Below are 17,415 nucleotides of genomic sequence, written 5' to 3'. Positions count from 1 at the left end.
TCGAACAAATTAATAATAAAACAAACTTCGAGAAATTTTTGAATTTCAGAATGAGACCGGAAAAATCCACTTGTATTTATAACCTGCAACTAGGTCGCTTTGTGATGTCATCATGATTATGTAAATGATGTCCTTTGATGCATAAACATCAAAGGAGGTTTATGATGTCAGACTGCATCATCATTCTGACGGAAGAGGAGTCATGACTCTTAACCCCACCCCCATAAAAATTCTGTTGCATTCTCATGTGACGTAACATCCGGGCACTTTTGTCCTAAGCAGCGCTCAATCAAACTCTTCTGATGACGTCATCGCCAGTTTCGAGTTTAAAAAACAACAACAACAAAAAACGGATTAACAGACATCCGTTCATTCAACATTTATTTATGCAGGTTAATCCCATTGAGCTTTGGAGACTAACAAGAGAAATCTGAATTTTAACAAAGTGTGATGACAAACGTGGACAACAACAACAATAGACAATCATAAAGGATGTGTACAATTATTTTTAACAAGTGAAAATAAAATGATACTTAAAAGGATACTTAAAGGAAAAGTAGATTTAAAAAACCAGCTAGTTTGTAAGGTGGTGTTGTAAAATACTAAAACCAGGAACATGTCTGCATTGGTTTTTGCCAGGAACTTAACAGATATTTAAAGCCACTTAGAGAGGTCAAGGTCCAGAGCTTCAGATCGTTTTGCAAGATATTCCAGGAAACAGGAATATCGTAAAATAAAGCGGAAATCTATGGTCAAAACTGGTCTAACGCCGAATTTATTCTGTTTTAGACACGCGTCTAAACAGCAAAATAAATGTTTTATTTTCTGGTCATTGAATGCCTCTTTTTACATCACACGACCAGAAAATACCGTTTTGTTTTATTTCCGACCGTGGTAAAGTTAGTTTTACTGCGTTGTTTTTTTTTTTTTTTTTTACCGCAGCTTTAGGGGACCCGGCGCCAACCATTCAGGTATCCACCCCCCCCAAAACAGATTATAACTGTGTGAATACAGTAAATTGGACATATGACATGTATTGACTCAACACAACCAGCAGAGGGTGCTGTAGGTGATTAAACTGGACTTTTAGAAGAAGACGCTTTGATCAGGTAATATAAGGTACTACACCAAGTCAAGTCAAGTCACATTTATTTATATAGCACATTTAAAACAGTAACTGTTATCGAAAAAGATCACAGCATCAAATATTAATAACAAGATATTACAGCAACATGAATAAAAGCATAAAAACATTAAATATAATGAGAAACAATGAAATACTAAATGAAACTAGAAAGTTCCTGGAGAAACTTTGACGGGGACGGCCTATTTATTATTCAGTTATTATTAATAATAAATATTAATAATTAATAATATTAATATTGTATTGTTCATTTATTAATTATTATAAACTATTAATATATTTGATAATAATATTAATAATTAATATTAAATGTCAATCGTTAATATTAGTAATTATTAATGTTATTATTTGTAATTACAGTCGATGTTAGGTCATATTACTGCAAAAGGTGTCCTTATTCTATAACATAGCAGCACATTTTTCTCAAAATCCAATATAATATATATTGTTGTACTAACAAGAATATTGCATCAGTGCCTTTGGTGTGTACTTAAAATAAGTTTAGTGGATTTATTTATTGGACACATGCCTTCTGTTTGTTAACATGCTGTGTTTATTTAAAGCTTTAAAGTCTTGTAAATATGCTGCAGATCAGTGACAGTAATTCAATGACCATAAAAAGTTCAAAAATCAATTTAATCTTCAACATACACAATTTACATACTGTTTATTGGAACAAAGCTAAAGTCATTTAGCCAACTTCAGGAACAATTTCAGACTTCATCTAAAGACCTACCGGTAAATATTTTCAAACAAGTCCTTAAATTACAAATCACAATGAAAATGAGAGGGTGAGATCCAAATAGCACAGAACAGTGCCTCACAGCTATTGCAGAAAAAAAAAAACACTTTCCCGTTAATAAGCATGTTTCTAATTTATATAATAGACTCATAAAGTATCTGCACAATATGCAGAATATGTTAATGTATTTTAGGAAAAATGGGAATTGGAATTAAATGTAATAATTAGAGATAATGAATGGGAAGATCTGTACAAATGGTCATAAAAGTCAAATGTACATGCAAAAATAACTTTTTAAATAAAAAAATATATAAAAATTTAAATTGTGTGCAATTTACTGTTAGCCTTTTATCATTTATTGTGCTATAAACCACTGTAATACAAGTGATTTTAAGTAATAAAAAAAATGATAATACCTGACCAGCAACATGCCAATATCTCATTGACCAGTCTATATTTTAGTTCTTAATGTTTTCCGTCCTCAGATTTGGTGACTTTTATAAAAAGATTTCAGAGCTCCAGTTCTGACTTTCACTGTGACTCTCTGCATCTTACCTTTTGTACTTTAATAAGCTTTAATCCTTCAAGAGCAAAATGGTAAAAAAAAAAAAAAAAAAAACATTAATAAACAAGACACATCAATTCCTGAGAACACCTCAAGAGCACAAGAAGACTGAATGAAACTTCAAACAGACTTATATCCTGTTTGGAGTGACCTTGTCATTCCAAATGACGCATAAAAGTGCCTCACGGCCACACGCCACAAACTGGTTCTGGAATAAGAGTTCACTTTTTACTTTAATTTTATTGTATAACTTGATCCAGAAAGAGACTGCAGTTAAATTTCATGTTTTCTTTTATATTTCTCTTTTGTATTACTGAGGTGATGTGTTTCAGAAACACCTGAAGTTAATTTTAAACTTGTGATTTGAACGTGTCTATTTTTTTTTTTTACATGCTCCAAAATAAAAGCCTAAATCCAAACATGATGGATAGCTGCATATACAAAAAGAAAAAGGATAAACAATTGCTCCTCCTTCGTTTTCGGCAGCGGGCAAACAACAGGAAGACAAACTGTGCCGTTGCATTGCTGTTTATGGTAACAAGTTCAGTCACCCTTTGGCAGATAACTTAAATGCAACATCGTACACATCATGCTGTGTGACAAGATTTCATCACAGCTTGGTACATATTTAAGTGGGTCTCAAAAAAAGCCTTGATCTTACCACCATAAATTGACTGCTTAACAAAAATGGGGATTTGGGGAGGATGCAAAAGCTTACTTAATCTTCTAAACTTAATTTGTATTGCTCAAAGCAATAAAGCAGCCTGCAGTGTCCTGAGTGGCTTCGTGATTGACGTAAAGTACGCTTTATATGGAAATACACTCTTCGAAGGATTGTTTGTTCTAACTCCATGCTGTGAATGAATGACCACCCACTCCACAAATGTTTTTTTTTTCAGTTATTTCTTCTACATTTGACAAAAAAAAAACAATCAAGATGCACAGTAAAAAAAAATGCATGCAGTAAAAAAAATGCATGCTATAAGCACATTCCCTCTGATTCTCCTTGGATGAGTTACAAGTCTTGGGTGCCACTGCCTGTATTCTCCTCCATCTCCTCCTGCTGGTGTATTCTAATATCTCATTTGTCCGCCGCTCCTGTCTCTGCTGCTCCAGTCTTGTCAGTGAAAGGTCACTCTGGCCCTCCAAGCAGAGTGCACTCTTTCTCCAGGGAAATTAATGGTTTGAGCCTTCAAGTCCTGCCTCTCTCTTTCTTTGTAATTTGCCAACATTGATGCGGTGAATCTCTTCAAAAGGTAAATGTACACTCGGCAGAGCACAGAAGCTGGAAATCAGATGGACGCTCCTCTTGAGTTGATGAATTCAATAATCTAAAGCTTCACACAACCACACGATGAAGGATCAAGAAGAGCAGATGGAGCTCAACCAGGCACTATTTTTGTGTAAACATGATATTATGAACCACATTTTCTCTTTGTGTTTGCACTGTAACATCAAGATTGATGTGATTCCTTTGGATTTGTTTTAATTTCACTGCATCCTACAGAGGTGTCAGTGGGAGGCCTTGGAGCTGCCGCCTCTGCCACCAACGTTATGTTACTAATGATGATCTCATCCTTCAAGGAAATCAACTGAGACACGTATGGATGAGGAGAAAACGTCAGGAGGCTTCACATCCAATTCATCTTTAAGCACTCACCACTGCTTAAAGTTTCTGTGGAGGGCAAGACGACCTTTGCAGAAAACATAAATCAGGTCTATTTTTAATTAGCATAAAAATATTTTAGGCACAAACTCTCACAGTGTCACTTTCACGGGAGCAAAGCGTTCTTCATTTTACGTATGGAGCACATCCAACAACAGTATAAGCTGACAAAGTGCTTTGCAGTCAAATTAAAATTTACAACAAAACAATAAAGCAGTAAGAGGCAATGAAATATAAAGCCACAACAAGGATAAATGGACAAAAGGAAATAGGAGAACAGTGAAACTCAATACAAATGATCTATTTGGGCTTCGTACTGGAGTTGAAAGACAAGAAGTGGATTTTGCAGCAGTTGGCTGTTTAAAATCTGTGAAAGCTGCAAATGAGAGTTAAAGTGCCCCACAGATTCAGGATGCTGTAAAAGCTTGATCACCTCTGTGTTTTAATGTGGATCGAAGGACATCTATGGCAATATGGTAAATGCAGTATTATATAACATTACTAGTAATTGGCTGGGGAAAGAACAGACTACAACACAACAGAAAATACTTATTTCTTCAGGAGAATCTGCATTTTGCATTTTAATCTCAGTATTTCTTCTGATTCGTATCTGCTGCTCTGTTATACCGTGGCTTAATGTGGCCATTATATACACAGATCTCTGAAGAAGTCACCCAAAGCTCAATGAACCCCACATGCAGACGTGGAGCATTTATAAGCCCTCTTATGATGACAATAAAGGCATTCTGATTCTGATTCTGATTATGGCAAAGGAAAAAAATAATAATAATTTGGTTTTCAGACCAAAAATATGAGATTTTAATATAAGTGAACAAATCAGTCAATTAGAAAATATTTTAAAAAAATCACTGATTTCCAAAGCTGTTAGAAATAAATTATTCCAAATCGAAATGTGTTTATTAGCACTGACGCTGTTAAAGGTTTGTTGTAAGATCCCATATCAATTAAGGATGTAAGATATAAAAAGTAAATACGACTCATTTAAATCTATATACATGCAGTGCATTAGGGCTTCTAACAAGGGCTGCGTTTGCAATGTGTGATGTCATCAAGTACCCGGATCTCAGACAATCTGAACAAGTAGAATAACATTAGTGCAGTGGTCATGGTGTGGGAGGTAGCCATGACTCTTGCTGTCTGGCACATCGTTTGTCTTACATCCGGCACTTTCAGGGCTTCCTGCAATACTCATGATGTCATCTCGGAGCAGTGCCATTACAATCTATTATAGCCATGCATAATTTGTTTCATGTTTATCATAATTAGATTCAGTGCCTTATGAAAAACAAAATGTTTGTTTAACAACAAAAGATAGAACATAGGTTATGGTATAAGAAAATGAAACATATAAGATTAACATTATGTTTAAGTAAACCAAAAGCAGAAACTAGGGCAAAAATAATAACCACTATAAATCACAAAAACATGTACTAATAGGAATAACAAAGTGAATAAAACTCAACTGTGAAACATCTGAAAACTTAAACTTATTAGAAAGCAAAATCAATGGAAACATTCCAATAAAGCAAGTTAGCTGACCTGAACACAGAATATAGAGACCAAGGGTAAACAACAACAAAACTAAAACACAGGCCATTACAGTCTGATTTAAAAACATCTATCCTGATCTGCAGAGCAAAAAGGAAGGTCAACCTAGGAAGCTGAACTTTGCACTTTTTTTAAAAGAAAAGTTTTAAGCTGAGTTATAAAGATAGATAAAGTCTGTCACTTGAATCTGTACAGGGAGCCAGCTTCACTAGAGAAAGCCTGAAAGGTGAAACTTAAACACTCCACGACTTAAAGATCTTAAAGATATGACAGAGCTTAAGAAGACTTATTTTATGTGAGGAGAAGAATTCTAAGATCTTTAGGGGGTGGTTTTACTGTCCCCAGTTGGCAAAAATAAAACAAAAAAACTTGTAGATGTACAATCTTGATCCTAATTTTGGTAATATCACTCAGCTCAGCTATAAGGAAGTCTGATTTTTGAATGAGTTTAATTCATATGTTGCTTGTAGATTATTGACTTTACATAGTTTTAATATAATATTGGTGGGCTATTACCTGCACTAATGGAAATCCTTATTGTGTTGTTTAATTCAATTCAAAATACTTTATTAATCCCAAAGGACAATTAAATGCTGTAGCTCATCCTGGTTTCTTTAATAGTTGTTATATATGCTGATGGCTGTTGGCAAAAAGGATCTCCTACAGCAGTTCATCCCACAGCAGATCTGAAGGAACTGGCTGCAGGTGCCGTTCCGTCCACCCGGACCCAGCAGGTATCTCAGTCCTCCTGAACCACATGAATGTTGGACAGAATTCCTCCCTAAGCAATGTCCAGTCCTCTCAGCAGCTTGTTGCAGACAGCCAGCTGCAGGTGTTGGGGGATGATCCAGATCTTCTTGTTGTCTTGAGCCACATTTCCTGCCAGCTCTAGGATCTCGGCAGTCAGTTACTCGACCACCTCCGCCAGGTAGACAGAGATGCATCCATGGCACCTCCTTTACAACCCATTTGGGATTTGTGGCTGTATTTGAGGTAACATTTGAATTTTGAGATGTTAATCAGCTACTCCTGGTTGTAAAAACGACCTTGTTGTTATGGTTACACTTTATAACAAATGTCCAAAAGTAACAAGGTTTCAGTAAAGATCTTTGCAGCTGCACAGTATCCAAAACCAGAGGAAGTAATCACTCGAAAAAGCCATTTATATCTAGAAAAAAGAGGAAATCAAGCTTTTATAACCATTACTGTATCCCTGAATGAAAGTAACAGCTACTCCAACATGCAGCCACCTTGAGTGGTGCAATGATCAAATGATTGAACATAAGTTCAAAAAAGTACTGACTCAAGCACAGAACCTTGCTGAACTCCACGATAAGCTCTTTTGCAGTAAGATTTATATTTACATAAATTAATTGGATAAATATTGTTTACACTTGACTTGTGGTTCATTTAATCCCAGATTGTCTTTATTCATTACATGTTCAAACTTCATAAGACTGTTATCTTTCACAACTGATGTCAAAATCACTCCTATTAACATCCTAAATTACAAAAAAAAATCTCTTGAGACCTCAAGGCTATCATAATAATCTAAGGACATTAAATCCAGCGTTTGTGTAAAATCCCTTTGAATCTTTAGATGATATGAAAGGTCATCTTTGGTGCTTGTGGCAAAATTAGTTTCAAAGCTTCAAACTTGACAATCAACTAAAGAACAAAAGTAAAAATGCTCCTAGGAGGTTGCCTAAACCACGATGAGTGATTACTTCAGTTAGAATTGTGACTTTTTTTTTAATTTAACTTTTATTTTAATCTACACTGGTTGTTTGATTATTTAGGTTTGATGCAGCTCATTGTCCTTAAAATGAAAAACTATTGAGCAATATTATCAAAAACAAACAAAATCAAAAATAATGTATTAAGACACAATGTTTGAACAACAGAGTTGAAGCACAACCACTTGTCCCAAATCCACTCATCTATTTATTAATTATGACAACACAAAGACAATCACACTGCTCACATCTATAGCACATTTACACCAATAAACTTGATAAACACATTTTTTATACTGTAAATTGAACAGAAAGGCATACAGGACAACATATAAATAAATAAACAACTAACCCACAAGCAGCAGGAAAAATGTAAACCATAAGAACTCAGCCAAGGTTTTCAATCTGAAACCTTCCTGCTGTGCAGCAACAGTGCCAAACATTATCCCTCTGAGTTAAAGACTAAAGGAGTGTCAGAAACCCCTAAAGACTTGTCTAGAATTGTCTTATTCAAGAACTGAAAAATGCAAACTTACATTTACATGGCTCTTGTAAAAGTGGTGTCATCAGGTCTGTATTTTTGCACATAAGTTTAATTATATGTGAGAAACACTGGAGTCTGATAGCCTGATGATAAGATCAATACCTGTGATGTGTGTTAGTGAGCAGTGAATCTAACATTGTGCTGGATGGGGGACTCTGTCTCTACATGGCTGCAGGCGAGATGTGATAGATTGGAGGCCAAACCACAGGTCCCATCAGGACTCTGCCGGGTGCCTGGGGCATCTACAGTTCAAAGTCCACAGTGCAAAAATATTTGAAGTAGACACAATGCTGGATGACTGAGAGGCTGTCTGATTTTTGTGAAAGCATCCATGGGGATACGGGTCTGGAACAGGTCAAAGGAAGGGAAGGATTTAGAAGAGGATATGGAAACACTAAACATGAAAAAAAGTTAATTTGAATTTCACAAAACAAGAAACAATAATATAACTAGCGCATATGTTGTCTAAATATCTTTTTAGACTGCATGTACAAGGGGATTAGAGCGATTATGTAGAAGAGAATTGTGCTTCAGTGTACTCTTTCTAGTGGTTGGGTGAAATAAGTTTAGTTTAAAAAACATCAATAGAGGACCTTCGGAAAGCCTGAATATGTATTATTGAAAACAACTTAGAAAATTAATCTTTGGAAGCAAAATGCAAAAAACATGACAACATTTTATGTAATGAATCTTAAATTGCCTGCTTCACAGATAATTGAAACTGGAACCACCTATTAGCAATTTGTTCCCACCATCTCTGCTTTCTGGAATTAGAAAACGGTGGTGTAACTGATAGCACTTTAATGTGCTACTCTGTCATATTTCTCTTCTCTGGATTTTGTGCTGTGTACAGCATTGTCCTGAGAAGCCACCACCAATATGCCGTTTTCACAGCAAGATTTGCATCAAGCCCCGACTTCAAGTTCAGCACTGCAGTAAATGGTACTGCAGTCATGTCATTCAATGGGACAAACAGACTAGGCAGGGACAAGTGACCTCTGTTTACAGTGCTTTGTTGGTCGCATAGAATCAGTAATCTATGGTGGGCTAATCGCTGCTCAGTCCCTGACTGTTATCGACTATGTGATGAAAAAGTCCAAATAACAAAATCTAGTGTTGATCTCATTTTGGGGCTCTGCAGTTCATTTAAAAGCTGCAGTTTAAATTGAAACTATTTTAAGAAACAAATTGTCATTTATGAGAGCAGAGCATGTACCTAACCTTTGAGATATTTATAAATCAGTGGTTGTATCAGCATGTTTTTCCTCTGTATATCGTTTAGGACAAGGGTAGAGCATATAGCATTTGTCACTGAGGTGCCACTGGTGTAAAACAAGTGTTGTTGGCAGGAAAGTTCATGCCGCTTCAAAGTCCAAGTTGATTTAAACCCACCCCTGCTTGTCGCCTTGAGAACAACAATGCTAATCACTTTGGATGGGGTAGACTGTCATGTTGTACTAACGCCACACAAAAAACAAGTTTTCCTTTTTCACAGGTCTCCTGCTGAGAAAGGCCAAAGTGTGGACTGCTCAGGCTGAGGAGACATTTGCTATTCTTTTTTCGTAATATAATTTTGTTGAAAAGAGAGGTTCACTGGCAATCAATAGCAGGTCAGCCAATGATGGATGGCAGTGTGATTACTAATTTCACTGCAAGACAAATAACTCTGTGCTTGGCCCTCTGAGCTGAGGAATGAGGTGAACAACATAGGATGCCTTAGCTCCCCAATCTACTTCCCTATTCACATGACCATTCATCTCCATTCCTTTTGCACACCTGGTTTTCACTCTCACTCTCTGAAGCATCATAACGGCTGTCTCGCTAATCACACGAGGGACTAAGCTTCTATTGTCACAGGATGAACTTCAAAACAACTTTGGTGGTTCAGCAGCGACAGACAATCAGGCTGGCTCAAAATTATTTGATTTTACATGTGAAGTCTGTTATTAATGCACAATAGAGCAGTGGCTAACAATCATAAAGAGTACCTGTATTGTGTCATATCTCATAAAAGAAATCCAAACCCAAAAAATCAAAAATCCAGTTAATTTTTACCCTTTGCCTGTCATTTGAAAAATTGTTGTGAGCTAATCCAACTCCGATTTGGAAAAAGTTGGGGCATTGTGTAAAATGCAAATAAAAACAGAATGCAATAGGAATTACAATGCTCTTAAACCCATATTTTATTCAAAATGGAACATTGTTAACTATCAAATATTACAAGTATTTAAACTCCATCCATCCATTGTGAAGGCAGCAGCTTAAGCAGGGAGGCCCAGAAATCTCTTTCCACAGCCACTTCTTCCAACTCTTCTGGGAGGACCCCAATGCATTCCCAGACCAGCCAAGAGACGTAGTCTCTCCAGCATGTTCTGGGTTTTTCCATGGGCTTCTTTCCAGTCGTATATGCCCAAAACAAACTCCCTAGGGCCGTGCCCAGGAGACATCCTTACCAGATGACCCAACCACCTTATCAGACTAATCTTGATGTGGAGGAGCAGCAGCTCTACTCCAAGTCTCTCCTGGATAACTTAACTTCTTAACCTATCTCTAAGGGTGAGTCCAGTTATCCTTTGGAGAAAATTCATTTTGACCACCTGTATCCACAATCTTGTTCTTTCAGTCACTACCCAGAGTTCATGACCATAGGTAAAAGTAGGAACATAGACCAACTGCACATAGTCTGCAATACTCCAGATGTTAGGCTGATCCATATATCAGTCTTACTTTCTATTCTGCCTTCACTTAGGAACAAAACTCCAAGATACTTGAACTCCTCCCTTGAGGCAGAACCTCACTCCCAACCTGGAGAGGGCAATTCACCCTTTTCCAACAGAGGAACATGGTCTCAGATTTGGAGGTGCTGATCCTCATCCCAGCTGCTTCACACTTGGCTGTGAATCACTCCAGTGATAGCTGAAGATCACGGCATTACGACAACAACAGGACCACATCATCAGCAAATAGCAGAGAAGGAATCCTGAGGCCACTGAACCAGAAGGCCTCTGCCCCTGACCGCACTGAGAAATTGTCTTCATGTAAGTTATAAACACAATTGTGACAACGGGCAGCCCTTGCAGAGTCCAACTCCCACCCTGAAAAGGTTCAGCTTACTGTCTGCAATGCAAACCAATCTACCGCTTGTATATGAACTGAATGACCTGTGTAGCAACAAACCCCCAATTCCATATTTGCAGAGCACCCTGCACAGTGTACTTAAGAAACATTGTCAAATGCCTTCTCCATATCCACAAAATACATGTAGACTGAGTGGGCAAACTCTCATGACACCCCAAGGACCCTAGTGAAGGTGAAGATACAGGGCAAATCCTGCATTGTTCCTCCTGGATCTGAGGCTCGGCCAACGATTGGACTCACTTATCCAGTACCCCAGAATAGGTCTTTCTGGAAAAGCTAATGAAGCTCCTTTATCGGAGCTTCATTAGTTTTTTGGAGTACATGCTCTGGTCCCCTTTGATGAAGAGGGGAACCACCACCCAAGTCTGCCAATCCACTGCCCCCAATGTCCATGTGAAGTTGCAAAGGCATGTCAACCAAGACAGCCCTGTAACATCCAGAGTCTTGAAGAACTCAGAGTGGATCTGATCCACCACCAAAATCTGGAGCTTTTTAACTACCTCAATGACATCAGTCCCCGGTTATGGACAGACCAGCCCTAAATTCCCACAACTCAGCTTCCTCCATACAAGACATGCTAGTAGTTTTTCACAGAATGTGAACCTTTGCCCATTTTTACTTCTGAGTGATTTAGCCTCTCTAAAATCTTTGTTAAATACCTAACCTTCTCAATATTGTTAGTTCTTATTTGTAATACTTGCTTCTACAATTTTTTACAGATTTTTTTCCCACCTTTTTATGAAAGTGTTGCTGATATAAAATTTTAAATTATCCATTTTTCATTCCAAATATGGCACAATTTCTGAGTTTAAACATTTGATATTGACTATGCTTCGAAGTGAATAAAATATGGGTTAATGAGAATAACAAATTATTGTATTCTGTTTTACGGAATCCTGTTACAAATTAAAACAAGGTGGTTTTCAAAATGCATCTATCTATCTAAAATAAAAGAAGGTTAAGATTAGAATAGGTCAGAAAAAAAAGACAATGGGTCATGTCCAACTCTCTGGGCCTCTCAACACTCAGATGAACTCATTAGAAGTTAATTAATCACAGCTATTGATCTGTTGTCACTCTCCCCAGTGATGGGCTCCAGTAGATTCCACGGCTAAGGTTCTGCCAGTCTGTTAAAATGCCGAGTTCTCTTGCCTCCCTGCCTTCTTTACTTGGCTGTGTTGTTTCTTCTGGCGCCATGCTGGAGCTCCTTGTAGCATGAGATGGCATTTCCATGTTTGGAATGTGGAATGGCAGATGTGAGTCATATCTAGTTAAGAGAGTATTTTAGTGTTATAGTGCTTTATGAACATAAAGTAATGTTACACAGGTTCAAATTAAGTTAACCAAATAATTATTTTTTTGCCAATCATCTAAATGGAAACAGTATATTTTTAAGGCAATATGTACCCTGTGGAAATCAAAGTGCTTTTTTTCTGAACATTGAATAAATACACATACTTGGGTTTATAACAGAACTAAAATCCCCCTGTAGGTGGAGCAATAATGTATTTGCTAATCGGTAAAAATCAAAAAGTGCAAAAGATCTAGACAAATTTTTCAGAAGCCCAACTCAAGATGGCTAATACAAAATATATCCATGGCAACATTAATGTATAGCTATATTTTTTACTCAAAATGATTGCTGATAAACTTTATATTTAGTAGTTGAGAGTCACTGTGAACACATACAATGAGCATTATCACATCTTGCAAGATATGACTATGACATCCGTCTCGAATTAAAGCTTTGTCATAAAAGGTGATGGACAATAAGAATTTATTTCAAGGAATGCTAGGCTGTTTCATTTTTATGCAGACAAAATGCATATGTTAATTTGCAAACCAGTCTGGATATAAGGGCAGTGCTGCAATGGACGTTCACTACAAGTGTTGTATTATTCCAGTTTTGTGTTTTCACTGACCCTTTAAATTTAAAAATATATTCTTCATGTCTAAGTGAAGTTAAGTTATGGTCTGTGTGATGTTTGTTTGCATGTTTTCATGTGTGACAGATTATAGTGTAAATGTGACCGCTTTTGTAAAACAGCTATTTGTAAATTGTCAATCAGTAAATTGTGTTTTTTTTTTAAACAGACAAGGCGGATATATCATATTTTGCTCTGCAGATTGTTAAAAGAGCGTCCCTTGCACAGTGCAGAACATGGTAAAACAATGTAAGATAAAATGTTGCTTGAGTTTGACCAACAACTTTTCTGTGTTCATTTTATTTCAACACAGATTCTTGGATCTGCCTCCCAGTGCTTCACTACGTATCCGACGCCTAATCTAAGATACAGAGGCGGAAGTGATTATATCACATGTAGCTTGCTATCAAAACTGACATGTGTTGCTCTTGACGAAACTTAGATTCTCATCTGTCAAACAAAAAGGAGAGAAGCTTCAGCAGAAAGGGCAATATGTGAGCTAAAGGACAAGTTTTGTTTATTATTAATTTATTTAGTTATTGCTTATATTAAGAGTGTTTTTTTTTTATTCAAATATTAAATATTTTTAAACAGTTTTATTCTGAAAATACAGACTGGTATTCACTGACTATTTGTACTGTTGACCACCACTTCATATTATTATTATTTACTCCAACATTTCAAGCCATTTTACAAGAGAAGGCTTTATTAACCCTTTAGTCTGCTGTTCATGGGCCATTAGTTTGGGTGTTAACCTTGAAAAACATATGAAAGAGATATCGAGTCTCCAAACCCATTACCTGGTTGTCTGCCCGGACCTGACTGATTAATCCTCCTGTGTCGTGCACTCTTGAAAGTCGGTTTGTTCATTCCCCGGTTTCCAGGGGTAACTGGCCTTGAGGCAGTGCCATTTCCCCAAGTCCAAATAGCCAATTAGTTGAGACCTTAGGAGCCACAGTAAGGTAAAAATTAGTAATTAGCCATTGACATTTCCCCTGTTGAAGAATGGAATAGTGGCCTGATGCACAGATTTAAGAGCTCTTTTATTTATTCACCAGAGAAATATGTTAAATTGGCCATTAATCCTGAATTATCGGATTAATATTAAGGTGTGGTCAAAAATATGCTTGTATATATATATATATATATAACTTCCTGTGTCTTATCATGTAAACCAGGAATAATTGCAATTTAATTTTCATTTGCCATTTTAAGTTAACAACAGACACAAACCACATGTGTTAGCTCTGACAAGATAGCTGCAGAAAGGTGTTTTTGGATTAGTTTTTGTTTTATAGGTACTAGAAAGCCAAGAAAATAAGATTGTGATTGAAAGAAACTGAAAGCTAGACATGAGAGTACTTCCCACGTTAGCATGAGAGAGCAGTGTTCTTTTTTTTTTAATGTAGAGGGAGGCTTATCTTGGTTACTTTGAAGCTTACGACTTGTCTCCGAGCAGATGTAGCTAATCCAACACAAAAGCAGCAGCTGGAGCTCAGTGCTGTGCAGATGTTTGAATTGGCCTAACAAGCAGTCACGTAGCTCTGAATGAAAAAGGTGGAAAGCAGAAGCTTAAACCTAAAAATGATGGACACGTAATTAAAGGTGTGTTTACACTGATTATAAGATTAAAAAAAAGTAAATGAATAAGGTCACAGTAGTTCTTGCTGTGCAGTTTCCATTATTTTATTTATTTATTTTTAGTAGTCCTTACATTTGGAGAAATAACTGGCAAATTAAAAGTTAACTTGAAACAGAGACTCTTGTCTCATTATTTTGGGTAAAAGCAATCATAACCTCAGCTGAAGCTAGAAGATAGGATCCATTGGTTATTACAGGTCCAGAATAAACAGGATGAATGACATTTCTTTATCTCCGATGAGTGTGGACTGGACTCTGTTTCCAGGCAATGTGTCAGAACTGGCGGAGGCTGAGTAGCAATATAAATCTACCTTTCAACACACGATCAACAAACACTCTCTGACCTACATTCTCAGAGACTGACAATAACAGCAGTGATAATATTGTGGAATTAAGAGCAAAGCTGGGCAATTTTATCAAGACACCCCTGCCTGTGAGTTTGTTCATAGTTCCTCCAAACCTCTGGGGAAAATGGTTCATATTACTGGAGGCTGACGATGAGTTCTGTCAGGCATTTCCTGCCTCAGTAAGACAGCTATTGTTACTGTTGCTACTCTACGAGCAGGGAAATTTGGAGGCATGATAAAATATTTCAAGGCTTTCCAAGTGAATTTTTGCCAAGCTTTATGGCCTTCAGATTAAATTAAAGTATGTAGGGCACAAATGTTCAAAATGCCTTTCGAAGCATCAGATTAAAACAAAACTGTACAAAAATAAATAAAACATTAATGAAGGCTGTTATAGATGGTACAGTGCATAAGCAATAATTTGTATTGTAAAGAAGCTAAAGATTCTAGTAGTTCTAATAAAGAAAAAAAAATGTGAACTGCATTTTAAAGTTTCTAAAATAACACGGCTAGCTGAACAAGAAATGTCATAAGCATTTTGAATAAACCTGCGATCAGGCAAAAATTCTGTAAACATTTGCTATTTTAATATTTAGGGAAGTTTATTTAATGTTTTAGCATGTATGAGACTGAATTCAAAACCCATCCTTAAAAATCCTCAGACCAGATAGAAATGACAAATGTATGAAAAATGTATTTGAATGTTCATTATTTGAAGTTTTGTTTATAAGTGCCACCTTAAAACCAAAGTAATTTCAGAACACAGATGACGCAAACAAAATAATAAAAGCTCACGGTGATTCATGAAACTGTCACAAATCTGTTGATTACTGTTTTGGGATGATATACATGTTTTTCTATGAGTTAAGCTAACAATAAATGAGCATTTACTGTTTTAAGTGTGAATGTTTTCATCTTCTTTACTTTCCAACTAGTATTTTTTTTTAAATAATAAATGTTATAATGTTGGTGTTTTTGGATTTATATTGTGTCAAATGTTTGGAACATACCCGTGCAAGTACAGAATGAGTACAAAAGGAAAGGACACGGTGTATGAGGTGCATTTCAAACACCAGCAGCTGCAGCCTCATCTGTAAAACAACCAGATGGTATTTACCTGACAGCAGGGCAGTGGAAGCATGGTCTCCTTGCCTCCCTTCAAATCTCCATCCCTCACGTTTACCTCCTTCCTCTCACCCTCTCCGTCTCTCCTTTCCTCCATGCCGCCGCTTCACCCCTCTCCACCTTTCTGTCACTACCGCTGATCAAACACCCTGCAGGTGAGGGCACAGTCTTGTGCAAGACGTGTGGCTGATAAATGAAGATCTCGACTTCTGCCACAGAGGGGGCCCCTGAAGCACATGGGGGGCTAAATCACCACCATTGATTGCACAGCTTCAACGTACTGACAAAAGGCCATGATCACTTATCTTGTTAAAAGTGGATTATTGGCCTGTTTGTATCTCGTTACGCCCATAAAGATTTTTCTTCCTCCTCTTTCCTTCCCATTTCAACACATTAGCTGTTTTTCTTTGGCCTAATTTGCTGAACAGATAATCCTCCACGTTGCGTTTTTGTCTGAAATAGAACTATAGATTTTAATGCTGTTTGGTACTGTTCTTCTCAGTGGCAGCTGATGGTGTGAAGATGTGTTTATCTATTCTGTGGCTGCTTTGATTTTCTTAGTAAACTAGCTGCTGGTCTCACCTGCATTTTGGAACCACATTTAATCTGCTATGATTCCTGAGATTTTCATACGAGCACATGTTGGGACTATAATCAAACTGGTGTCACTAATTCTCCTGCCAATGGTATACCGCATTATGAAATTCTAGCCTATACTTACCAAATGCATGTTCAATTAATGGCTCTTCAGTTTATAAAGAACGTGGACATGATGAGGCTGTTGTTTGATGTAAGAATGTCTCACCCGGCTAAATGATTTGTAAGCTGTTGAGTTTTGATTCCATTCTAAAGAACTGGTTATTGGAAACGTGTGAATTTGCATAAATCCTGGGGCATTGGGGTATAGGCGTCACAACAGTTATACGTGAAGGGGATGTTTCTGCCCACATTTAAAAAATATTCATTCAGAAACCCCCCCCCCCACACACACACACACACATATACACACCTACACACCCATTTACCATGAAACATTAGTTCATTCAACACTGTTTCTATTCATGAACAAATCCATTCCACTTGATTAACAGGAGAATACTCAAACCACTAAAACTTAACTACAGGTTTTCCTGGTTACCTACAACAACTCAACACCACTGCAGTTTTTCCCCAGTCTCCCCGCTCAGTGTTTTGGCAGGGCGCTTATTGGGTGAGTGGGGAGACACTTGTGTTTTGCGCACTACCTTAGCACTTATAGTACCAACAGTTGTTG

This window comes from Nematolebias whitei, chromosome 8, assembly GCF_014905685.2.
Source record: "Nematolebias whitei isolate Nwh7 chromosome 8, NemWhi1, whole genome shotgun sequence".
Lineage (NCBI taxonomy): Eukaryota > Metazoa > Chordata > Actinopteri > Cyprinodontiformes > Rivulidae > Nematolebias > Nematolebias whitei.
Note: the sequence above shows the minus strand (reverse complement) of the source record.